We start from the raw sequence: 12,612 nt of genomic DNA on the forward strand, positions 1-12,612 counted from the left end.
ACCTTTACTAATTTAGCTTGAGATGGTGCAATTTTATTTATTTATTTATTTTATTTATTTATTTTTTAAATCACTCATAGAAAACTGGAAAGGCATCTGTTTTATAGAATGACTCTAATAAAAATATGGGTCAAAAAGTTAAACTAACGGTATTAATGAGTGTTAATCAGAAAGTACTAACAAAATAGAAGGCAAAGAACTGATGGGTTTCAGTTCATATAGTTTATTCCAACCAAATCTAAATTGGACAAAAACAAGATTGAAGGTTTACAACACCCAAATCTTCTTTGAAGCGCTTTAAATTACATATAATGTAATTAGTGCAACAGGACGATCCTAGAACCGATGTCTTTATCTTTTAAACTGTGCATAACCCCCAACCCCCCCATCATCATATGTCTTTACTGCAGTGGGGTCTGAACCCCATAACCCGGATTAATCTGAGGAATGCGCCGCCAAGGGCTTATTACTGACCGTCAGCTTCTGGGGATACAGACAGTAACGCAGAAGATCAGCTGAGATTTAACGCGTCTTTGGAAGTGCCCTCGGTGTGGAGGATAATACAATATACATGGACCAGACAGAATATGGCTGGCAGGTACCCCCATCTGTCTGGAATGTAAAATCACTCCTTAAAAAAAATCTATCAAAAGCCCAGATTTCCAGGTTTAGTTGTTCATACCAAAATAAGACCATATGAGAAAAACTGAAGGAAGGTAACAAGCATAAATGAAACATTAATATAGATTCATAGATTCACATTCCAAGTAGTGTCAGTGCTGACCTGCATACTATTATTATAACAATATTTATTTAATTAAATAATTTATAATAGGTATTACTGTTTTATTGTACTTTAAATGCTATTCATGAACAGGAGTATTAATTTCTTACATGTCTTAGTGTCTCCACACTTTTGAATGCAGTTTTGTAATTTTTTTGCAGTTGTTACAATATGTAAGAATTTTGTATCAAAATATCCAAAAACCACTTTTACAGTGTTATATATTTCTTTCAATTGAGTGCTTACATTATCCTAAATGTTTCCAAGAATTTGTAAATTCAGAGAAATTCACAATTTTAAATAGTGCCCGTCCCTTGTAAATCGTTGCCTGTCAATGACGTAATATCCGCATTATCCGTGGTTTCCGCTTGTACTGCCATAGTAACCATGGCGACCGACGTGGACAACTGCGTTACATCTAGCAGCACACTCACGCTGTTGTTGTTTCGTTCAAACATTATGGACCATGGCAAGGACAAATTTGGGACAAATGGAGAAAAAAAACGAGGATCAATATCGGCCTGGCGTTTTCGAGATGCCGAGAGCTTCGCGAGTCAAGACTTGACAGGGACGCCGCTCTTGCATGTACTTTATTAGACGTGAGCAAATGTACATAAAACGAATCAATGTTATAAAGGTCAACATGATGAAAATGATTAAAAAACATGAATGTATTCACTCATCCATAAACATTATTAGATCCATCGGCATGACGACAAGTTCCATGATTCCGCTTATTCACTGCGTCATCAACCTACGCCTTTGTTATTGTAAGAGGTTAGCGACCCGTAGCGGCGAAAAAAATGACATATTGTAGCTTTAATGTTCGTTAAAGGTTTTTATTTTTATTTCATCAATGATAACGGACACATGAAGAGAAATGTACCATGATGCTAATTCAATATATTCAATTAAAACATCCTTGTTAAGATATGAACAATGTACTATTTTTTTTTTTTTTTAAGGAAAGAAGGATGTAATTATTTAAAAATGTGACAATTTCAAGCTGCGTAAATGTAAGATAAATTGTAAATAAAAACTGCTAAACTGAAGCACAGGGTCTGGATTATATATTCTTGAATCCATGATACATTGCAGGACTATTCAAATAAACATTTAGCAAAAAAAGCTAGGAATAAGAACATAAAGGATGAGCCGATGAGACTCATCGTAATATATGCTGTACATTACACATTATTTCGTCTTACACGCATATTTATATCTAAAATCTTAATGTTGAGGGAAAAGTTATTGGTCAGCTTCACTCATGTGGAGAAAAGTCTAATAAACACTCCATTCCAGAGGCACATGAAACCGTGACCCCAGACTATTTGTTTAGCCTTCTGAACAGCGCGGTCACACTCATGTTCTTGAGTAATTTTGGGGTCACTGCTAGCGAAACCCTATTGATAGAGCATTACCAGTGTAGTTTACATAACCTGGAAATGCTGGAGTGCTGCTATAAAACAGTGCTTTTGACAGAAGAGGTCAAACTCTTGTCATTGTCACATTAAACACGTTTATTCGGCTATGTGTGGAATTTCCTCAGTACGAGAGGTCAAATACGCATCTCTGGGCCTGTCCTTTTAAAACATACTTCCCACTTGAACATGGCCACTTCCTCTTGGAGTTAACCATGTCTGCTGATCAGTAGAAACCATTTGGTTATTAAGCTGGAAAAGTGTGCTGAACTCCCCTCCGTTAGCTGGAATGTAAGGGGAGTTTATAGAGTGAACGAGAACACTGATGCCTTTTTGTCCCTCTCCAGCCTTCTCGCCTCCCACTTCCCTCTGACATTTCTGCTCTCCCTCTCTTCTACCATTCATCAGCATTTTTCCACCTCAGGAGTCACAGTTCCTTCTCAGAGCCACCGCTCACATGCATCCCAGCTACTGTACCACCCCTTTCACTCAGCGTTGCTCTCTTTTGCTCTCTGTTTCTGCATCAGTCAGCAGCATTTTCTGCCATTTCTCTCTCTCAGCCAAGTCAGGGAACCTGACCCTATAGCCCTGCAGTGCATCTTGTCCCATGATTCAAGGTTGCCCTTCAAAACAAAAATGAAGTTGCATTGGTCCATTTCATTCACACTACATGGCATCATCCTGGATCAAATTCCAACAACCTGGTCCCAGTGGAACCTATCTGACTGAACCCTGTAATTTAAGCCCAAATTAATGTTGCTAAATTAGAAACAGACACAAAAACTCAGATAAACAGACATAGACACACAGCAGTTCAACACACACACTGGTTCATTCAAACAGCAACAAATGTGCTGGAGTAAAGAATCTTTCTTTAGATTCACATACTGTACAATGATTTTCTTTATTAGAGGTGGAAATAAATGAGTGTGTAGTGTTATGAAATGTGTAGATCTGTTATAACAAAGCAAGCATTTAGCTTAGACATTCATAGACAACCCTTGGGATAATAGCCATGGGTAGTTACTAGTTAGTGAGTATTTAGTCTGTAATTAAACTGAACAGATCTTTTCCATGTTAATGGGGACCACACAACAAAATCCTAATAGAAATGCACTGATATTAAAATTCCAAATTCAACATTCCTTCAGGTCCCATCCCATTTACACCTACATATATATGGATACAGAGGCTGATATACATGTAAACGTGTATGACAATCAGAAAAACTACAAACCCAGAGAGCCTTCCTTTCTATATTCTTACAACATTCCTCTCTTTATTCCTCTCTCTCTCGTTCCTTGTTTCATTCCCTTCCTCCTCAGCTTCCTTGTTTCTTTATTTGCCATGCAGACACCCCCACATTTAGTTCAGCAGCAACTGGAAAAACAGGATCAACCAAGAACAGAGAAAAGAATGGACCTGTGAATGACCCGTTTTTGTTTTTGTCTGCATCTTCACAAGAAACAACATTATTTTTACTGGATGAAAGCTTTTCTCTATATGTTTGCGATGATATATTGGTGTCCATAAATTCACACTGAAAATTTGGAATTGAACATCCAAATTAATCCTGGAAAATTTTATGATTTTGAAGAATTTCAGTCTGAATCAAAATGCTCTCGTTAGAATACTACAAGATTAAATAAATATATATATATATTTTATACAGGGAGAAATTAACCCACAGTAAAAGGATGCCTGGCACTCTGTGTTTATACCCTATTAAAACATAATGAATAGAAATAGCCCAGACCCCATTAATGCTTAGCTTAGGAAAACCAAGGCCTACTGAAGTGTAAAGTATTGACAGAGCAAATCAGGATGTTTTGTCGTATGCAGCATGGGTAAAACCTTTTGAAGTCTAAAGATGCTGAAAGAGCACTAAAATTCAATCTAAAGGATTTAATAAGCTGCACTGGCCAGGTCACATGCCAGACGTACCTCAGATGTACAGCTAGCTTCTGCACAGAGAATGTGTCAAGTTGTGGGTGGGAAATTGTCAATTGAAATTGAAGGTAATTGTGAAGGCTGGGTCGTTGGAGACAAATAACATAAAGAAGTGTGTGTCCAGTGCTTACTTTGAACATAGGTGCTGACAAAGTTTGAATACAGACAGGTTTGTTTAGGGTCTTATCAGTATTTCACAGCCAAGCTTTCACAATCAAGCTCACACACAGATAGAAAATTCAGTGTCAATTTGAAAGAGTACTTCTAAACTTCAGTCACATCTATAGTTATGTTCTGTAGACCTAATGGCTCAATAGATTGGCCTTGTTCACATTGCAGCTTACTCTGGACAAGAACAATCTAGTTAGAAAGAAAGAGACCACCTGATTCTGGCACTAGCAGGTTTATATGAAATAGGTTATGCTACAATAATAGACTTGACTTGATTTTTTTTATAAGAGTGTTTAAGTTAGTGAGTGTATATGTATGAAAAATGTAGGTAAATATGATACAATGTTATTTTAATATTATAAAATATATATAAAAAATGACATTATATTTTAATATTATAAAATAACATTACATATATAAAAAACCAAGGAGATCTTTAAAGCCTAAAGTAAGTTTTACATGATTACTGTACAGTTGACTGATTGTTTTATTCATTAGTCTGGCCTATACGTATTTGTGTTAACCTTATTCAAACACTCAAAACTTCAATATGAAACTTTGAATCCTACTTGAAAAGTTGGGTATTTACATCATAACATGAAAAATTCACACTGCCTGCTGCTGATCTCTGTCTCACTCAGCATGTGTCATCCACATCAGTGAGTCAGTGTGTGCGGGAGCTGATGGCTAACGTCATCATGAAGCAGAAAGGGTGAGAAAGTGCTGCCGTCATCTTAAACGCTCAACTCATAAACATTTCTGTAACAGAGATTAAAAAGGTTCATATTTGCCAAAAAGCTTAAGAGCTAATTTGATTGGCCATGACAAAGAAAGTGAAGTATGCTGTGACTTAATAGCCAGAATCAGATGTGATTCCATAAGCAGAGCAGTCAGTCTGTGGCACTGCACTGACACTTTCCAAAATGTTACTATACGCTACTTGTTAATGTCCATAGAAAAGCACTGCTATGGAAACTCAAGCACCCCGTCCATCAACTTCACATGTGAAACCATCAATCTACACCGAAGACTTTCTCTGAAACACTTTGAAAAAGGAGAAGCCTCATAAGTATATCTTGCTTTTCATTCAAGTATGATACTAAGTGAACAGAAGGGAAGTTAACTTGCACTAAAGCAGATCACTTTTTATTCATTATGCTGGTGTACTATATCCCAGTCTCCGTCTACTCAAAGAGGGATTCCGGTCCAGATCAATGGGAAATTCAATTTCAACTCCCTTGGCTTCTGATCAAAATGCCATTTTGCTAAAAACAGCACTGAGATCAAATTCATCCACTGATGCCTAACTCGACTTCATAAACAACAAACGATCCATGAGAATAACAGACGGGAATCCGTATGATATGATACACTGGGTCAATATGATTCCACAAATTGATTAATAAACTAATTAGACATGAATGATGCATCAAATTAGGTGATTTGTTAGGGAGAGGTATTATTTTACTTTATAAGCAATCAGAGATATTATTTTACAACTTATAAGCCTGACAGATGATAAAATTGGCAAAAAACAAACAAAATAAGGGAGGAGAGACCTGAGCCATATCAAGGAACAAAAATGTATTAAAAAAAAGATCTTAGTAGTAAAGATCACCAAGAACAAACTAGATATCACCCAGAACACCTTAAAACCACTTAGAACAACCTACAGATTACCTTGAATCGCCTATAGATCACCCTGAACCCTATAAAAAACAATTAACACCATAGAAATAATCTGATCATCTGAAATAATAAGACAAAGATCACCAAGAACACCCTAGAGATCACAGAGAACCCCTTAAAAACCTTTAGAACACACCTGAAATCCAGCTGAAGCCCCTAGAAACAACATAGAACACCCTAGAGATCGCCCAGAACCCCACCTAAAACACCAGATCACCCAACACCCCAGCAACTGAATAGCAACAGCCTACAGACCAATCAGAACACTCAACTCAACTCAACTAGGATTGCCATAGAAATCACTCAGACCAGGATCATTTCTGACCAGGATCAGGTAAATCTGTGCCACTGGCGTTGAAAAAGTCACTATATATAGTACATCAGTGTGATAACTAAGCATTATTCTGACTGACTACATGTATACATGATTACATTGCACTCTGTCTGCCTGGTTTACTGGTACATTCTAGAACCACAGAAGCTTTTAACGGCTAAGTTACAGATCAATGTCTATTCAACACATGAATAGACAACAATAGATACAACATGAAAGAAAAAAAGAGACAGATAAGGGAAAGGAAGGGACCAAGAGAGCAGGAAAGGAGAGCAAGAACGTGATGCGCTAACAAGAACAAAACAGGGCTATTTAAGGAAGGTGAAAGTCACTGCAGAGCTCAATGACAGAAGCCTAATTGGACAGTTCTAGCCACAGAAGATAAAAGTACATTGAGTTCTCACATTCACTTACTGAACCAAATCCCATTTTATCTCAGTCTCCTTACACATATTTCTCATCTCTTAAGTTACCTGATAACATGAGGGTCCCACTACTGCTGGAGCGCCGCAGCATGCGGAGGCCCTCGGACCAGGAGCGGGACTTGGGCAGGCGGCGGAAGAACCGTCCCAGGCGCTTGGAGACCTGTCCAAAGCAGGCGCTGGCCACCGCCTCCTCTGTGCCCATCTCCGGCAGCATGACCGCCGCTATCTGTGGCCTGTTGCGGCCATGACCCAAGTGCCACCACTGAGTCCCGCTCCAGGTGCCGGTCCGTGAGCGGCCACCGTCCCGGCTGGGGCTGGGCGCCTGCGGCTCCGTTGCGTCGTGGTGTGGGCTCCCTGCGCCAGTCGCTCCTGTGTGTCCACCATCGCAGGGCTGCGCTCGGTTTTGTGTTGTGCACTGAATGCCCCCCTCCCTGCCTTTCTGCCACCCTGCACCCCTACCCTCTGACACAACCCCCCCCTCCGCTGACTGGTACTCTCTCTCCTGTTCTTCTCTCTCTGCGTCCGTGCTCCTGTTTTTCTCACGCAGTGCAGAACTCGTACCAGCTCAGACTGCACCCACTCATCCTGCTCTCTGCAGCATGTTTTTCATTGAATCCTTAAAGGCACAGCCGCACTGCACTCTTGCCTCCTACTCTCTTTTTCCTCTCCCTCCCTGTCCTTCTCTCTCCATCTCGATCGATCTCTCTCCCTTCCTCCCTCTACGCCTCTCTCCTGTCACTCTGTGCCATCATGCCACTTCCTGTGTGAGAACACACTCCCACGCTTGGAGAAACCTGTTGTCCTGAAGGACAACTCAAGATCTGAAACCACTAGCATCTTCCTCCTTTTCTCCTGTGTATATCTATAAATAAAAAGAAATGAGAGCAGCGTCTTGCTCCATTTCTTTCAACAACAACTATTACAGCATCAGTGAAGGTTTTGATTGTCGACATAAGACTTGATAACCTCCATAAATGACCTCACCTGCCCCTCATGTGTGGCTCCTTGCACATATTCCAATTTAGACATTAAGATTGACTGTCCTGAAATAAATGGATATTAATGATCAAATACCTCAATAACCCACCTCATATTCCAATTTAGAGATTAGAGTAGTTTGATTATCCCAAAATAAATGCATATTAAACCTAAAAGTAGAACAAATACCACAGCATATTTTGTTGTTGGCTATGATAGATGGGGTGGCACATTTCCTGCTGTTCTCACCCCAGGTCTCCCAGAAGAGAGAACGAGTCTGAGAGAGAGAGAGGTGTAGAGAAGTGGCCAAGGGCAGCCTAATTATAGCCGAAGATATAACTCCCAACAGCCCTGTCACACTTTTGCATACTCACTCCTCCTTTTCAGTAAGAACTGCTCCATACAGAACTTATTAACACATCTTCATACAAAAGCATGAAACAGCCCACTCTAAACCTCCAACTCAAACTGACTGTCCGACACTAAACTGATCAGACCATTAAAGCCTTCATGCAATAGCTGCCTATCCGGCCTCTGAACACCGTGAAGCCACAGTACTGAAACAGGAAGTGATTTAACAGGCCCAGTCAGTCCATCTGTAGCTTGAGGTGAATGTTGTATTAAGAAAGTAGACAAAGCTTCTGCTGTATAACTGTGTTTCAACAAGGTTAACTCTGTGCACACTGAACCACTAAAACATCGTTTTCAATAGGTTTTTGTTGAGTCAAGCTTGTGCCAGGGGTTTGATTTGGAAGTAGGCCTACTCAACTTGTTTTAGAGGTTCTCTAATCGTGTTTAACTGAAAAAAAGAATGGAAATGGGATTTAAGAGCTATAAATGTTTACTTATCAGTTTAATTTAAAGGACGGCCAATTATAATGCATATTATGTAAGATCCCATTTCTCTCTCCTAATAAGTTGAAGCCTAAATGCCAGCAATTTAAACAATATTTCAGGCCTTTCTGTACTTTTATGTGTGGATGCTGAGCTTCTGAAAGTAAATGACATCTTCATTACATATCATCATCTTTCTATCATTATAGTCTGTCTGAAACTTTTAATTAAAAATCAATCCAATGTCTGACTGGCATCCATAAGCTGTAATCCATTTGCAATATGGCTAAACGCAGTTTTACTCAAGCATGGATTAAACACAAAAGGCAGACAGGCAGCATCCCTCAGACGGATGGGTGCAGAATTGGGTGGGGGAGGCAGCCAAAATCCCGAGCCAGATTAGACACATAAAGCCAGACTGACGAAGAAGGAGAGAGCAGGTAAGACTGATGCTTTGAGACAGGCCCATGCAGTGAGGAGCCCTTTTTTAAGACACCAACTCACTCACTGAGTCACACTAGCAGGGAGTTGGAGCGTCACGTGAACAGGCTGCCGGAGGAGAATTCACTTATTATCCTTGACTAAACCTTGAGACCTTGTCTAAACCTGTTGTGACTCAGCATATAGCTTATACACGTCATGTAAAGGGAATGTAGTTCAGAAACAGAACTCTATAATGGTAGTACTAAACACAATAGAGCATGCACTATGTCTTTCACAATCCGTTTAGATATGCATTTGTGCAACTGAAGACTAATGGGAGGTTTCAGGTATTGGCAGTGTGTGTTGTCTGAGCAAGAAAGAGCCCAGAGGAACATTTTATTGCTCGAAGGTTATTCTTTCTTAGGACAAGAGATTGCAGATATTTTTCTCATAAAATTCCTTGAATTCTGAAAGAGAATATTGTTTCATATGGTAAGAGGATGCATTGGAGATTTATTTTTATTTAATTTTATTTTTTACAAAATGCTTTTTTTTATCCTGGTTTTATCCAAAATTGGTTCCAAATTTGTCCAAAATTAAATTGAACAAAAAATATTAAAAAAATAAACAAATTTGCCAACAAAACCATAACGGTTAACATAACAGTTGCAGGTTACCACTTTTTATAGTGTAGTAGAGCAATAAAAAAAAATGCTATGAATAAATCAAAATAGCATCCTGTGAAACTCAAGTGGAGACTATTAAAGGGGTATTTTATACAAAAATTCTGTCATCATCTACTCACCCACATGTCTTTTCAAACCTGTATGACTTTCTTTCTGGAGAATATAAAGATATTTTGAAAGTCAATGGGGTAAAAACAACATTGTACTTTCATTGTACGGACAAAAACATCTTATATTTTCTTCTGTCTTCTGCAGAAAATCATACAGGTGTGGAAAAGCATGAGTGGGAGTAAATGATGACAGAACTCCTTTTCAGTTGAACTCTCCCTTTAAGGTTTTTTTCCTCTCATCTGAGAATCAGGTGACTTCAGCAAAAAATCTTCATTTGTTCTCTTTTGAATCATATTGTTGTCTAGGATAAACAACTGACATATTTAAGAGATCTCATTTGTTTTTTTTCTATCCTTTGGGAGAGAGTATGAGAACAAAGGAGCTGTTTACTGACGAATGCAACCACTGATGTTCTCTGACTGCCTCTTTCATTCAGTGTGTATAATTACAGGCTGTGTGCACTAAAATGGTAATCTCTAGTAGTCAAGACGCTCCATCTTTAGCCCGTCTGCACCACCGCAACCTCTTGAATACACCAATTCCCAGCATGCTCCAAGACACTTCTAAACAAAACAGCAACAATTACAAACTACAGTGTTGTGCTTTACCCATGAGTGACTTTTGGTCACGTACAATAACTCTGCTAGGGGCGTCTCAGAATACTGTATTACAGAGCAAACAAACCAATGGAGGCATATCAGGACATGCTCGTGGAATGCTACACAAAACCCCTATGAACTGAAACCGATAAAATTTAGCAATTGGAAAACCCCAAGGCATCCCATACTGAATATCAGTTACAAACCACAACAAAACTACCAGGAAAAATTAGACCCAACCCTGGCATTTACAATGAAAGGTTGAGGAAAAAGAGGAAGAAGCGCTTAAAACTAGTTTCAATGAAAATAGTGGAACTCATTGAATATGATAAGGAGCTTCTGCAAACACTGTCGACATTTTTAATAGTTCCGTATGTGAAGAGATACAATATTCTGCTCAAATGGCTGTGCATTTAAAATTTTGGGGTAAACTGTCAAATTTACAAAAGGGGCATAAACAGACAATTCACCCAAAAATTCACTCTCTTTCACTCTCATACCTGTATGACTTTCTACTGCTAAACACAAAAGAAGATATTTTGAAGAATTCTGCAACCATTTTAGTCCATACAACTAAAGTCAATAGGTCTAAAACAGCATTGGACCCCACTGAATTTCATTGTATGGGCAGAAGAGAGAAAGGCATAATAAATGAATAGGAATGGACTGAGGGAGGGTTAAAGAGATGCCCAAATTTGACTTTTCACTGCACTGGAAAGGCAGAACAGTCATTGGGTTTAATGTATAATGTCAGAATCATCCTTAACTTCTAAATAATACACTCTATAAACCCCTGCAATTTCACTGTCTGACTTTTATCAAGCCGTTCGCTGCAGTACGTTTCCCAAATGAAAACTGCTGACACGCTGCTAACTCAGCAACGCTTTACACACACACACACACGACCGAACAGATGCACCATGTGCACACAGACTGACAAAATTTAACACACAAACACTCTATTCTCAGTGTGCATCAGGGTAAATGTATTCATTTCAGATCACGGTAGGACATTAGAGCACTGTATGATGTAATTTCTCAAATAAACTGCATTGGCTGAACTTTTTTAAAGCTACTGTCATTGTATTCTACATCATTCACAGATTTATTTCTGTATATCATACTAAATTAAACAGCACTTGATTTCCAGCTCTCTTTTACAAATCTGTTCAAGGAAGTTTTATTTATAACAGAGGTTTCTGCCATTAAGAAACGCCGCTTAAGAGAAATAGCTGTCCTTTAAAGCAAAAAGAAGATTTAATAATTGAATTAATGCATGATTGGACAGTGGAGTGCAGCAAGCAACAATGGTGCAACAGCAATGCCAGAGCACAGGCAAATCACGGTAGCAAGTACCTCTAAGATTAAGAAAAATCCTAAATAATTCAAGAATTTAGGTGCACCAAGGCAAGTGTACCTTACTCACATGCTTCAAATGTTAGTCATTCCTATCTCTACTAGCAAGAAAAGTCACAGTATTCATTTGAGAATCCCCAGTGATCTGGAGGGGGTCATCAGAATCCCACCTTCCCCTTCATATACATCTAATCAAAAATGACAAATAAAGAAACAGAAACAGAAAAACAAACAATGACCTCTACTGGGAACTCCCCCCTCATCCTCCCTGAACCACCACATGCTGATGCATGCTTCATCTTAATTAAACATGCTGGAAGTTCCTATAACACTGGAGCCATACAGACAACCCCTTCAGCAAAGAAATTCCAGTAAAACCAACACTTGTGTATTATATAAACATTATGGACTTTTGTCAGTGTTTCTCTTCTCTGTCATTTTTCTTTCTTGTTTCACAACTAGGCTAACTATCTCATGTTTCTAATATAAAAGTATCAGTAAACTGAAAACACATAATGATAAATAAGCAAAAACTGTTTCTCTCTTTACCTCTCAGTCCATACATCTATCATCACTTCATTCTACACTATCTATCCCCCATCAGTCCATCCATTCATCTATCTATCTATCCATCCATCCATCTATTCCTCTAACCATCCGTCTTTTCATCCATTCATGATCATGATCATCAATCCATCTTGCATTTATCTATCCATTCATCCATCCATCTCTCTTAACCCATCAATCCCTCCATCCATTCATCTATCTATCTATATATCTATCTATCTATCTGATCATTCATCTATGCATCAATCCATCTTTAATTTATCAATCCATTCATCCATCCAACT

General features: G+C 38.7%; 1 protein-coding gene across 1 annotated transcript in view; it reads right to left on the reverse strand.

The window, feature by feature from the left end:
* rassf5 (Ras association domain family member 5) overlaps nucleotides 1-12,612 on the reverse strand; it is a 42,600-nt gene that overhangs the window by 28,882 nt on the left and 1,106 nt on the right. The window lies entirely within an intron of this gene.

Source organism: Rutilus rutilus, assembly GCF_951802725.1.
Source record: "Rutilus rutilus genome assembly, chromosome: 22".
Taxonomy (NCBI): Eukaryota; Metazoa; Chordata; class Actinopteri; order Cypriniformes; family Leuciscidae; genus Rutilus; species Rutilus rutilus.